This window comes from Mus caroli, chromosome 5, assembly GCF_900094665.2.
Source record: "Mus caroli chromosome 5, CAROLI_EIJ_v1.1, whole genome shotgun sequence".
Taxonomy (NCBI): Eukaryota; Metazoa; Chordata; class Mammalia; order Rodentia; family Muridae; genus Mus; species Mus caroli.
Genome location: NC_034574.1, coordinates 50,533,031 through 50,548,083, shown reverse-complemented (window position 1 = coordinate 50,548,083; position 15,053 = coordinate 50,533,031). Strand labels below are relative to the sequence as shown.

The following is a 15,053-nucleotide window of genomic DNA, read 5'->3' as shown; positions in this document are numbered from 1 at the left end:
TCTTCATTTACATTTCAAATGCTATCCTAAAAGTCCCCTATACCCTCTCCCTTCCCTGTGCCCCTACCCACCCACTCCCACTTCTTGGCTGAGGCATTCCCCTATAATGGGGCATATAAAATTTGATGGCCAACTAGCCCATCTTCTGCTACATATGCAGCTAGAGATGTGAGCTATGGGGGTACTGGTTAGTTCATATTGTTATTCCACTTATAGGGTTGCAGACCTCTTCAGCTCCTTGGGTACTTTCTCTACCTCCTCCATTGGGAACCCTGTGTTCCATCCTATAGATGACTGTGAGCATCCACTTCTGTATTTGCCAGGTACTGGCATAGAAAAAAAAATAATAATGCAAAAATGTAATCAAATATCTTAACATCTTTTCTTTAAAAGTACTTTAGGGGTAGGCTGTCTGCCTACACAGAACTGGATGCACTGGAATGGAAACAACTACCTAGAAATTCAATTCAAGTTTAAATCCAATCATTTTCACCTGAAATATCCTAATAATTAAGGCAACAGTACATTTTGGACTTTATTGGAGAGTATAAATAAGTCGTTTGCCTTATGCCTTTGTTTTTAAATATAATCACATATAAACTTAAAAAAAAAGAAGAAAAATGGAAATAGTTCTACCTGAAGACCTACCTGTACTGCTCCTGGGCATATATTCAAAATATGTTCCACTATATCAAAAAGACACACATTCTACTATCTTCATAGCAGCCTTATTTATATTAGCCAGAAACTTGAAGCAATACAGATATACAGAATAGGTTGTAATTTCTTTTTTGGGGGGGTGGAGATAGGGGTTCAAGATCAGATTTCTTTGTATAGCCCTGGCTGTCCTGGAACTCACTCTAGACCAGGCTGGCCTTGAACTCAGAAATACTGCTGCATCTGCCTCCCAAGTGCTGGGATTAAAGGCATGTGCTAACACTGCCAAGAAAGCTTGTAATTAATGGATAAAGAAAAGATGTTTCATTTACACAATGGAATTATATTCAGCTATTAAAAATAGGTTATCATGAATTTTGCAGGAAAATGATGGAACTAAAAAGCAATATCCCAAGTAAAGTAATCCAGATCCCAAAGGATATACATGGTATTTAATCACTGATAAGTGGATATTAGTCTAAAAGTACAGAATATCTATGATACCACATAGACTCTAAGAAGGTAAGCAAGAACGAAGGCTTAAGAGAGGATGCTTCAATTCCCATTCGAAGAGAAAATAAAATAACCATGAGAGGCAGTAGGAGAGAGGAACCTGGGTGAGGGAGAAGAGTGGGAAAGGAGATGCGAATAAGGTATGGGGGAGACAGGAGAGAATTCCAGAGGGCTGGGAATAGAAATATTCAGCTACCAGGAATTTGGAGTTGGGGGAACCTCTAGAAAGTCCCAAAGACCTGGGATGGGATAGGCTCTCAGGACGCAATTTGGATGACCTTAGCCAAAATGCCCAACAGTAGGGATATGCAACTTGAAGAGAACCACTTCTAGTAGTTGCATAGGGCCCCCAGTGGAGGATGGGAACATCAACCCACCTTAAAATTTTTTGATCCTCATATGAGACAGCTATATCAGGGTCCCTTCAGCAAATTCTTGCTGGCATATGCAATAGTGTCTGGGTTTGGTGGCTGATTATGGGTTGGATCCCCAGGTGGGGCAGTCTCTGGATAGTCCATCCTTCCATCTTAGCTCCAAAATAGTGTCTCTGTAACTCCTTTCATGCCAATGCCTGGAAAATACAGAAGTGGATGCTCACAGTCATCTATAGGATGGAACACAGGGCTCCCAATGGAGGCTTTAGAGAAAGTACCTAAGGACCTGAAGGGGTCTGCAATCTTATAGGTGGAACAATATGAACTAACCAGTACTCACAGAGCTCGTGTCTCTAGCTGCATATGTAGCAGAAGATGGCCTAGTTGGCCATCATTATGAAGAGAGGCCCCTAGGTCTTGCAAACTTTATATGCCCCAGTACAGGGGAACACCAATGCCAGGAAGTGGGAGTGGGTAGGTAGGGGAGCAGGGCGGGGGGAGGGTATAGGGAACTTTCGGGATAGCATTTGAAATGTAAATAAAGAAAATATCTAATAATACATTTTTTGATCCAAAATAGTTCCTGTCTAAAAGGAGTGCAGGGATAAAAATGGAGCAGAGACTGACGGAATGACAACCAGTGACTGGCCCAAGTTGGAGTATATCCCATGGACCAGTACCAAAGCCTGACACCATGAGTAAAGCTATGTTGTGTTTGCAGACAGGACCCTAATATGACTGTCCTCTGGGATTATCAACTTGAAGCTGATTGAAACAGATGCAGATACAGCAAAGCATTGGATTATGGAAGAGCAAGGGGAAGGATTAAAGGAACTAGAGGGGATGTTAACTCCATAGGGAAAACCAACCATGTCGGCTAACCTGGACACATGAGAGCTCTCAGAGACTAAGCCACCAACAGTAGAGTATACATTCACTGGTCCAATGACACCCCCTACTTCTGCATATATGTAGTAGAGGACTACTATATTTGGACTCAGTGGGAAAGAATGCACCTCATTCTGTAGAGACTTGATGCCCTAGGGAAAGGGATGCCTTTCAGGGGTGAATGCTCTCTCAGAGGAGAAAGGGAGTTTGGGGAGAACTCTGAGAGTGGTGAACAGGAGGGGAGCAACTTTTGGGATGTAAATAAATAAAGTAATTAGTTAATGAAAAACTATAAAATTTAGCAATCTTAGTAGTATAAGATAATTACCTAGATATAGAATATTTAACTTTTGTTATTCACTGTTGTTTGTTTGTTAAAAATATGACGTTAAATAATTCTTAAATAATAACACTTTAAAGGCACCCTTAGTACTAGCTGAAAGGCAGTGAAGGCAATACAAAACCTGGTAACCTTTTCCTCTCATTTTAATTTTGAGTTTCTCTTACTTTACAGCAAAGTGTATCCGATGAGATCTTTGGATTATTCACTTCCCAGAAAGTTGGAGTGGAAAAGGACTATCAAAGTTTGCAGTGTTCACTAGCTAAAGTCAATTTCCTTGATGGCTCTGGAGTTCATTTATGGGAAGGTAAAGACACTCTGACAATCATGTTTGTATTGAACTGAATGAAATTTCCCTCTGTGGATGAAACTATCATTTAGTGAAGTCAGGATGCTTAGCGTACACCTACTCTCATTTATACTGTTTATCTGAGGCATTAAATAGACATGTATTTATTGATTATTTTTCCTCCCAAGATCAGTTTTAATTTTAGATATTCAGGATTCATAGACAATAGAGGGTACTTGATGATTTTGAAATGCACAGCATTTTCCTTTTCTCCTCTGTTATTCTGAGCATTCATGGATCACAAGCCTCTGAAACAGAATGTTTATCAGAACGATCAGAAGTCAATGCAAAAGTCATTATGATTTGAGATGTATTCTGGGAAGACCTAGCTTGGTATGGACATAACGTTAGGTGAAGAATAAATTTACTTAATGGCTCGTTTTTATGACTAAATCTTTTTATCTGATTTAACAAATTTCTCATTGTAAGAAGGGATGATTTATCAACACAAATAATAGTGTCAAATACCACCAAACACAACAATCTCACAACTTCAAAAAGTGTATAATTATCACCAAAGACATAATAAGTAAAATATTAGTCTGAGTACTTTTTTTGAGATTTTGTATTTTGTAATTTAGTCAGTTGAAGAGAACTTGGGGAATAAAGAATACATTATGACAAGATAATAAAATCATCCATATATGAACCCAAATGCAAATAAAAGTGCATATCACTTAGAAGCAATAAATATTCCTCAAAGCACTGCCTTTAGTTTGTAAATCAACAATGAGAATTTAACTTATTATAAATAAATAAAGGGCCATTGGTCCTCACGAGTATAATAAAATTGAGTTTCTCGTTATATATTTATAGACATACTTGAACATTACCTTTTAATTATGACTCTGAATGCTTTGAAATAATTCATTCTTTTGGGAGTAATGGTGTATAAATATCACCTGTCTGTCGGGGACATTCTGGTTTCAAGTAACCATAAAAAAAATATGAGGAAATCTTATTTTTCATTTACTCTTTCATTGACAAAACATAGCCAACATGTAGTATGTAGACTTCCTCTCATGTCTTTGTCCACATCAATAAATATGACAATATCTACAATAGATTAAAAGAAACAAGGTACACATACATTGTTTACTGATGTCTAATGTTTATGCTAATAGGTATACTAAAAAATAAAGGATGACCATATTGATTTCGTTTAGACAACAGCTTCATAAATCAAACTGAGTTTTAAAAATGATTAATAAACCCACATGATTTAAAACTAAAATCAGAAAAATATTTTCCTAAGGAATTAGATCTACTTATATTCTGGTTCTTGAACAATGAGAGACAATCCTTCCAATAAAAATAATTTTAAAAAGGGAATAGGAATGTCTTATTTTCTTCAGAGTGTATTTACATTAGAAGGAAGCAAGAAGAAAATGTGAATGCAAGCATATTGTTCAACATTACCAAGTGTGTGTGTGTGTGTGTGTGTGTAACCCACACACACACACACATATATATATATATATATATATATATATATATATATATATATATATATCTTCATGCATTTCATATTTTTAAATATTATAAATTCTGGGAAATTCATGTCGTTCTCAGTAATCGCCTAACATTTTTCTTTATGATGAAGAATGAGGAAACATTTTATTTTGGCTTCATGTAATGAGTGTTCCACAGGATATTTGGTGCATCAGGGGAATGATAACAGGCAGTAGTTCTTTTTAACTAAAGTAAACCACATGTCCAATTTTTAAAAATAAATTTTAAAACTCAGCATGTTTTAACCAAACTTTCAGTTGTCAAAATCTATATTCATTTTTCAAAGAGCATGATTCTACTTTTTCAACTTTTTGAGAATATTTCCTTTTGAATGATAAATTCTCACAATTCTCACAGAGTAAATTATTTAGTGATGCTATTCCTTTTTATCAACAACAAAAAATAATTTCAAGCAAAATATTTTATAGTGTATTATATTTGTATAAAAATGTAAAATTATCTGATAACTTTGCGGGGGGCAGTAAATCATCCATTTTGGTACTGACTGTGTTACTGTGACTAAGGATTTGCTAGTTTCATGAGGAATTATGCTACCATTTAAAACTCATTCTTCATTTTGATAAATCAAGTGGATTCTAGTATTCCTTATAAAATAAGCTTGTTTCTAAGTATAATCCAATAGTGTTATGAAAACTATTCTGTAATCAATTGACCAAAATGTGACTCCTTAAAACAGCATGTCTTTATTGACTGATTTTCATGTATAAAGGCCTAACAGTAGCTCTTATCTGCATCATTTTAGGGTTTTAAATGCTGATATTATTTTGTTATCAGATAGGATTATAATATATGATTAGTGGTCCTTTCCTAATTCATTCACCCTCTGCATAATGCAGTTCTGTGATATTGCTAACATTCATGATTTATCACTTACTGTTAGAATAGCAACCTTCTTAAATTCTATGGATTGCTGTGAACTTCTACCCAAAATAGCTGCTGTGAAATTAAAGATGAGCTATTCATAACCAGAGAACCTTTCTTCAAAATGCTAAACTTGATACTTATGCATAATCAGCCAGGTCTTAATCCAATGATCTTTTCTACTTAATTTAACTTAATCGAGGGAATAATATTTTATCATCTTCACAGGTCCCACCCAGGAGCTGAGAAATGTGTAATGCATACTTATTGTAAAAAATCATAATATCATTTGGTGTACCACACCCTGAAGTGTTTTATAATTAGCACTGTATTTCTACACCACTTATATTCTGAAATGTATTGCCTAATGCTGATTAATTATTACAAAATTTAAAAAACCCAGTTTCTGAAGGTCAGGGTGGGATATTTAAGTGACTCTTCAAGGTAGCAAAGTTATTTTGAAAATAAAGCCAAAGAAGACAGATATCCCTAAATTACAGGAATTGTTTGTGGTAAAAAGATTTAATCAATTATCATTATCATTTCAGTGTTCTATGTATCTAGGATACATAGAGTATCAGAATTATAGACCTCAACTGCAATTATAATAACTATTATTTATTATTGTGAAGCAAGCAAGCAAACAAACAACCCCACATCAGTGTCTCAGGTCATGTTTATGAATTGAATGTTTCAAACTTACTGACTAGGTTATATTAACCTGCATTTCTAATTTATATAATGCTCTCAAATCTATCTATAGTATATTTTCTTGGACCACAATTATCATTGCGATTTGAGATGATACTATTGTTGTGAGTCTCAGACTATACCTAGTCGATTTAATAGTGATTTCCCTGTTAGCAGGCTGTTAAGCAATTGCTTTCCTAATACTTAAACCAGTCTCTTACTATTCAAATGATACACAAGGTCTTGGGACTGGAGAGATGTTTCAGCATTAAAGAAGTGCTTCTACTCTTATGAAGTACCTGAGCCAGGTATCCTGAAATCCCATGTAGAACTTGAAAAGTAATTGTAATTTCAACACTCGGGGCAGCTGATGTCTTTTGGCCACTAAGAACATATGCACACTCATGTTCACAGCCCCACCACCAACACAAATTTAAAAACAAAATTGATATGAAAGTCTCCTTCAAAGTAAATAAAAGAGAAATTTTAAATGAATGAATGATGCTTTTAGTATTCACAAATGGATAAGGCACTTGTGAAGAATACACTAATTAGTTAAGGCAAATACTGGCCATTAGGATTGGCCACATATCTCTGATGTCAACCAGTTGAAATTAACAAAAACTTCAAAAGATAGAGATTAGGCTTCCTTTGAAGCTTTCACCTCTACAGGAGAAAAATGTCTTAGAAAGTCTTTGCCAAAATTAAATTAAAATTAAATGTTGAAAAAAAAAATCAAAATCTGACAAAGATTTCTAGGTTCCTTCGCAACTAACTGACTGCATTTGCAAACACTCAAAGCTATAATTTTATCTTTTCTCTTCTATTCTGATAATTAGAAAACATGTAATCACATACATAAGCAACCACTGAAAAGGAAAAAAATATTGCATTATCTGATATATATGCTTTTATAATCAGATCGTTCTGACATATCCATTTTATATATCCTTCCAGTTTTGGAATATATTCTTAGCATAAGTTCCAAAATTATTCATTGAAAAGTCAAAAGCTATATGTTATATTATTCACTGTTGTTTTGCATTTTTATAAAGTCTGGAAAATGTGTATTAATAACAGTTATATATAAATCTATATTGGGCTCTGCAATCATTACATGTTTGGGAAGGTATCTAACTTCTAATTGTAATCATAATAAAAATACTTTAAAATATGTATAATAAGTCAGGTGTGGTGGCACACACCTTTAATCCCAGCACTCTGGAGGCAGAGGCAGGTGGATTTCTGAGTTTGAGGCCAGCCTGGTCTACAAAGTGAGTTCCAGGACAGCCAGGACTATACAGCGAAACCCTGTCTCGAGAAAAACAAGAAAAAAAGATTTTAATAGCTGTAACTACCCCACAACAAGTAGGAAAACCACTATTAATTTACTTAATTGGTTTTGGAATAAGAGCACATGATAAATTCTGGATAATGAATTGTTAAAATTCTCAACATCACTCTAAAGGATTAGTTTGTCCAAAACCAAATTACAGATGCCTTATCCTTTTGAGTTTTCTACCCAGAATGTAGACAGTATGTCCAAAAAACCCTGAAATGGTAGCATTAAGAAATGTGTTTTACTACTGGAAAAATATCTCAATGAACTTATAAAGGACATGAAAACTGATGGCCAAAATTTGAAATAGTTTCATGTGAAAGGTAGAATAGAATTTGTGGTTTAACAGGGGCTTTAAAAATAGTGACAAAAAGCTAAAGGCATAACTTAGGATACCCAAGATATAAGATACAATTTGCTAAAAGCACGAAACTCAAGAAGAACGAAGACCAAAGTGTGGACACTTTGCCCCTTCTTAGAATTGGGAACAAAACACCCATGGAAGGAGTTACAGAGACAAAGTATGGAGCTATGAAGAAAGGATGGACCATCTAGAGACTGCCATATCTGGGGATCCACCCCATAATCAGCTTCCAAATGCTGACACCATTGCATACACTAGCAAGATTTTGCTGAAAGGACCCAGATATAGCTGTCTCTTGTGAGACTATGCCGGGGCCTAGCAAACACAGAAGTGGATGCTCACAGTCAGCTATTGGATGGATCACAGGGTCCCCAATGGAGGAGCTAGAGAAAGTATCTAAGGAACTAAAGGGATCTGCAACCCTATAGGTGGAACAACATTATGAACTAACCAGTATCCCGGAGCTCTTGACTCTAGCTGCATATGTATCAAAAGATGGCCTAGTCGGCCATCACTGGAAAGAGAGGCCCATTGGACTTGCAAATTTTATATGCCCCAGTATAGGGGAACGCCAGGGCCAAAAATTGGGAGTGGGTGGGTAGGGGAGTGGGGGGCAGGGTATGGGGGACTTTTGGAATAGCATTGGAAATGTAAATGAGGGAAATACATAATAAAAAATATTTAAAAAGAAATTGGCTATTATTTCAATATAGTCAGCATAGACCTTTGCCATCTTGAAACAAATGCATATATCTATGTCTAAAAGTGTGACCGTGTCTTATGCTTGAGGGTACCACTAAAGAAGCTAAAACATCACATCCTTCTTAGTCCAATTTACTGTATCAGGTGATAAGCTTTGTGAATACTGACATCTGAGGCTGTTAAGGAGACACAATGGCCAATTTCTATAGCCTGCTCTTTTGTAATATTAAATCTCTCTTGGTGTACTTGAAGAATTATTAGGACATAGGGACTAGGTGTGTGAAATATGACTGTAGAACAAATTAAAGAAAGTTAAGCAAGATAAGGAAGAGTCTATTTCTACTTCATGATAAGCAACCATTGAAATTTTGAGTAGCAATAAGTGAAATATGTGGGTTTCTAAGATAAGTAATGGAGCAAGGAACAGGACAGATGATGCTCTTGTAACTACTGATATCATCTCCAGGAAATAAACTGGCAACATGAAGAATAGCTATTTCATTGCTTGGGTAAAAGAAGCAAAACAGGAGTTTCCATGGCAAAAAGAAAAATGATATTCAGATATGAAATATAAAGTGAAAGAGAGCACAGTACAATTCGGAGGGTGCCTTCCTGAGTGGGCATAGATTGTTTCAAAGGCAGAGTGTGTACAACTGAGGAAAGTTGGGTCCACAGTTTAGGATATGGAGAATTTAAAGAGCAGGAGAGAAAGATGAAAGAGAGAAGGGGCAGGAGGCGAGGTGGGGCATGGAGCAGTGTGATAAAATTCCATTGTGTTAGCTGTGTAGAAGAGAGCAGGGGGAAGAGATGGGATGAGAAGGATTGGTAGCAAAATCAGAAATCCACTCATCACTGAGTAAGATCTGTCATGACTCAGATAGGAACCTTAGTGTTGTGCTAGAGTTAAAATACCCTCCCTTTGTGATTTCTCTGGCAATCTAGGATAACTCTCATTTCTCTATAAGACCCGACCTGCAGAATATTTTGAACTAGAGGTAAAACAGTGATTCAGAACTGCTCTATGTTGCATGTAGTGAGACTCTGGTCTGAACCAGAGACTCTAGTGAGAGTCTTGTCAGAAGACATAAGAGTAATAGAAAGTACTTAGGTATGAGAAGGTCAGAGGCACAGAAAGAGGTAACTTGCTATACTTTATCCAATAAAAAAAGACTGACCAATATGGTACATAACATTATCCATTACCTTCCCCACAGACTACATTCTTTGATTATGGAACAAAAAAATGTTCATGCACAGAGGAAGCACAACACCACAAAGGTTCTCAAATCAACGGATGATGCCATCCTGAGTAACCAGTGAAGGAAAAATCAACATGTTCTGGAGTTTGTGCGTCTGTCTGTGCTCAGGCAAGTGACAGTGTAAAGACAGTCCTGTGCCTATGCATGTGACCTCATAGAAAAGACATTGTATCTGCATCTATGTGAGTGACTAGATAAAGACAGATTACAGGCCAACCTAGTGCTAATACAGAGAAAATATGGAACCTAGAAACCAGAAAACTGGCCTCACAGAGCTGCATGTATTTGTGTTTTTGTCAGAATGAATCCTCAGTATCTGTGCTCAGTGGATAATCTCACAGACATCAATACACACCTGCACAGCAACACTGCATCAGAGACTGAGGATAGGAGGGTGAAAAAGAGAGTCAGGGAAAGGGAGAGGGAGAGGAAGAGAAAGAAAATATTTTCATCTAAGCCAAGGCAAGTGATTTGTACCCCTTGAACTCACATGAGTATCTGACTGGCAGATTCTGCATGTCTACCCTTTCCTTATTTAACTTCTAAACTTGATTTTGACATGGTTTTTAAAATTTGTGTGTGTGTGTGTGTGTGTTGAGAGAGAGAGAGAGAGAGAATATATCACATCATGCTTTCTTTTTCCCCTTAATAAATAAAAAAAAAGTAAAAGAAAAAGAAAACAGACATAACTGTTCATATCAGGAAATGGGTTGCCTTAACTGGGAAATTTCCCTGGCTCAAGATCCCAACCATCGAGGCTCTTACATTGTCTGCTATACTATCTATACTGGACCTCACTGGAACTCCTCTTGGAAATCTTGTTGTTTGCCTGTGTCTTGGAGATCCTTGGTTTTGGATTTGTAGGACAGGCCACTTCAAGCATTCCAGAAGATCATCGATGGAGTAGATGCTGGGGTGGGAAAACTCAAAGGCCTTCATCTTGGCCTAAGAGGTATCTAAGCTGGTCAACTTGCCAACTCTCCTATATCCACACCTCCTGGTGAGCTCTTCTGCCCTGCCCAGCTGGCCCACAAATGCCATGACCAGCAAGGATCAGAGCAAGCTCTCCCTCTCTCATATTCTTTAGGCTGGCTCATCAGTGCCCATAACAACTGTCCAGCTCTACGTGTTTTCGAGTAGAGGTAGTGGGCTTTCTCATCTGAGTCCTGCTTCAAGTGAGGAGCAGGAACAGCTGTTGTGGTCTCATGACCCCAGAGCCTGCTCTCCTCTGTCCAGTTGTAGGTGGTAAGGCGCTAAGGTCGGAGAGGGCCTCTCTCTCTTGCCCATGTCATTACACTGCAGGCAAGTTGCAGGTTAGCACACTCACACTCATACACTTGACCAGCTGTCACCCAACCCTGCAACAGCCAATACTAGGGCTAGCTCTACTGAGCTGCTTGGCCCACTTTCCTGGGTACTGCATTAGGCGGGGTCAGTGCTCCTGCTCTCATGCCCCCAGAGGTGGGACTTCTTTTGCACAGCCCTTAGACTTCAACATGCCCCTGGGCAGCATCCCTGACCTTTGGTGGCAAGAAACCCCTGCTGCTGCAGGGCCACAGACTGAGACATGGCCCCTTGTGACAGCACAGGCCTGGACCCCAATATGGTCCTAGGTGGCTTCACCAGCTACTCACATCACGCTATTCCTCGCTACACTTGAGTATCCAGTTCTGCCTTTCATTATTGTTTTCACATGGTTCTGTTTCTCCTTCTCTTCCATTTCACCTCTACACATTTGTTCCTCTTAGTGGCACCTGGAATCTCTCTGAATGTCTAGGGTTGTATCAGTCCTGGTCTCAGGAGTGCTATGCCTCATCTATGCATCATTGCACCCAGGTAGGAGTCACCTCAGACATGGTCTCTTCACCCAGGTATGAACAGGGTAGGAATGCTGTTGATCTCAGGCTAGCTCCCTCTCCTGCCCCTAGGGCACTGGACTGGGGGTTGTCTTGGGCTCCCTTCATTCATGTCCTGTCTGTGTGACCCTATGTAGCAATTTTCTGTATCAGGTTTACTTCTGGTATGCCAAGAGGCCCTAGGAGGTGACTGTCTCATCTCCGACTCCTCTAAACCCTGAGAGTTCATCCAGACCTGCGCAGCCATGGACTGGTCATCTCAAGCTCACTTTTTGGTGGGGAACATTAGGCTACTAATCATGCAAACGTTCATAGATGCAATGCTGAGAATAGACATAACCTCTCTGCTCTATGCCACCTATTGATGGTCATGGGACACAGCAGCCACACAGCGAGACTCCTAAGGACAGAAGAAAGAACCTTTTTGAATTGATTATTTTTCGCTTTTAATCACAGGCCAGTGATGGTTACTTGACAAAATCTAGGATAACTTGAAGATAAGACTCTGGAAAATCAAAGAGTTAATTATAAGAATATTCAATGAAATAAATTCAAATTGAATTAATACAAATAAAAAAATAGCAAATGAAATAAATCAGTAAAAACAACAAACAAAAGTGGATTCCAGAAAGAAAACAAACAAACAAACAAACAAACAAACAAACAAAAAAACCCTGAGAATTCAAAAAAAAATCAAATTGCAATTTTTATATAGATGGACAAGAAAATGAAACAAAGAGCTCAGTGGAAAGCTTATACAATGGATTAGTTCAACTAAAAGGCAGAGTATGAGGTCTTAAAGACTAGTGAGCTTAATTAGAATATTCAGAGAACAAAGAAAAGAACAGAACACCTAAAACTTTTCACAGAAGCACTGAGGCACATAAAAAGTTAGGCCCATCAGTATAACAGATTTCTCAGTAGAAACTCATCAAAGCCAAAGAGGTCACTGAGTGAAGTATTTTAAGCTTTTAAAGGTGAGAACTAACACCACGGTTTAATAAGATCACTATATTTCTAGATCATCAAGGCCATCATTAATAATTGAAGGAAAAAGGAAAAGCTTTTCAAATGAATATAAATTAAAGATTCTGTGATTACCAATTGAAAATTACAATACATAATGGAAAGGACTCTAGTAACAAAATAAATAGGTAAAAACGACCGATGTTAGGTTAAAAAAAAAAATGAGACAAACTGTTTAATTAAAATATGTCAAGAGTTTGTTTCATACAGGGTTTTGAAAATCTGTGCATTATTTCTAGACTGTAAATGCTTCTTGTTAAAGTTTTAACATCTATATGAAGCTATTAGCAATTATATCTTTTCTTCTTTGGGGATATAGATTTTATTTTTTTCAGTATTATATTTTAACTACATTATAGGTTTGTTGACACACAGTCATTCATCAAATGAGAAAGGTTATTATTCAAGGCAAGAAGACTTGCTAGGCACAAGATATAAATATAATTAAACTCATATAAAATACTAAGTTTAGGAATAGAGGTTAACTTAAAATATGTAATTCTGGTTTATGTTTATGCAAAGATGAATTATTGATTCTAAACTATGAATTTACAAAATTTAGAAGCCAAACATTCACTAATTCTTGAGATAAGAATAGTCAACAGTCATAATACCTGAATTAGATTGTACATATTGTCTTGTTCAATTACAGAAATTAATAGAAGAACAAAGGATAATTCTTATTTACAATGGAAAATAATAAAATAATATTTGACATTGGTAAGTATATCTACATTTTAATTAGGAATATATGCAGAGGAGATTTTGATATAAATAATATCTTTAGCATTTTCAGACATTTATAATAAATTTTCCTCTGAAAAGAGATTACCATCCTAAATATAGTGCAAAGACAACTAATATAATTTTATTAATTAAATTAAAAATAATATGAACTTCCATTACACATGTATTTGTACTTCTCAATATCTAATTATAACCCCTAAATCTTAATATAAAATGTATAAACAAATAAAACATTTTATATATTTGTAGAATTCCTTATATCCAATTTTTCTCAAAATTCATCATATCAAAGTTCATTATCAACAAACGTGAAATATACTTTTGAGAGAAAACTCCTTAAAACGTTTAAGCATATGGGCCTAGAGAGATGCCCCAATGGCTAAGATCATTGACTACCCTTCCTGAGGACCAAGGTTGAATTCCCAAACCCCACATGCAATTCACAACCGTCTGCAACTCCATTTCCTGGAGTCACAATTATGGACATAAAATAAATTTAAATATTCTTTAGTTAAGAATTATACAAATTTTAACTGAATTTAATTTAAAATTTTAAGTTATACTCTGTTTATGTCACATAGGTTATTTTTTCCAACTTTTAAAACTTATTTATTTTATGCATAAGAATGTTTTGTTCATATATGTGTTTGCAAACAGCACGTGTGTCTAGAGTTCAGAAGAGGGCACCAGATTTCCTCAAACTTGAGTTGTAGATGGTTGTGAGTCACGGTGTGGATGCTGGGAATGCAACTTGGGTTCTCTGCAAGATCAGCAAGTACTCTCAACCACAGATCTATCTCTCCAACACCAATTTTTTTCATTTTTTATTAGATATATTTTTTATTTCATTTTCAAATGCTATCCCGTTTCTTAGTTTCCTCTTTGAAAGTATCCTATACACTTTCCCTGCCTTGCTCCCCAACACACCCATTCCCACTTCCTGGCCCTGGAATTCCCCTGTACTGGGGCATATAATCTTTGCAAGACCAAGGGCCTCTACTCCCATTGATGGCAGACTAGGCCATCCTCTACTACATATACAACTAGAGACACAGCTCTCGGGGTACTGGTTAGTTCATATTGTTGATCCTCCTATAGGGTTGCAGACCCCTTTAGCTTTTTGGGTACTTTCTCTAGCTCCTTCATTAGGGGCCCTTTGTTCCATCCAATAGATGACTGTGAGCATCCACTTCTGTATTTGCCAAGCCCTGGCATAGACTCACAAGAGATAGCCATATCAGGGTCCTGTCAGCAAAAATTTTCTGACATATGAAATAGTGTCTGGCTATTTATGCCATGGATCCCCCTTTGGGGCAGTCTCTGGATGGTCTTTCCTTCTGTCTCAACTCCGAACTTTGTCTCTGTAACTCCTTCCATGGGTATTTTGTTCCTCATTCTAAGAAGGACTGAAGTATCCACAATTTGGTCTTCCAGCTTCTTGAGTTTCATGTGTTTTGCAAATTGTATCTTATATCTTGAGTATTCTAAATATCTGGGCTAATATCCACTAATCAGTGAGTGCATATCATGTGTGTCCTTTTATGATTCAGTTACC

General features: G+C 36.9%; 1 non-coding gene across 1 annotated transcript; it reads right to left on the bottom strand.

Annotated features, from left to right (window-relative positions):
* Positions 1-12,006: 12,006 nt before the first annotated feature.
* Positions 12,007-12,136, bottom strand: LOC115031218. The gene has a single exon (XR_003836835.1). It is a non-coding gene; the product is annotated as a small nucleolar RNA SNORA17 (small nucleolar RNA).
* Positions 12,137-15,053: the final 2,917 nt, after the last annotated feature.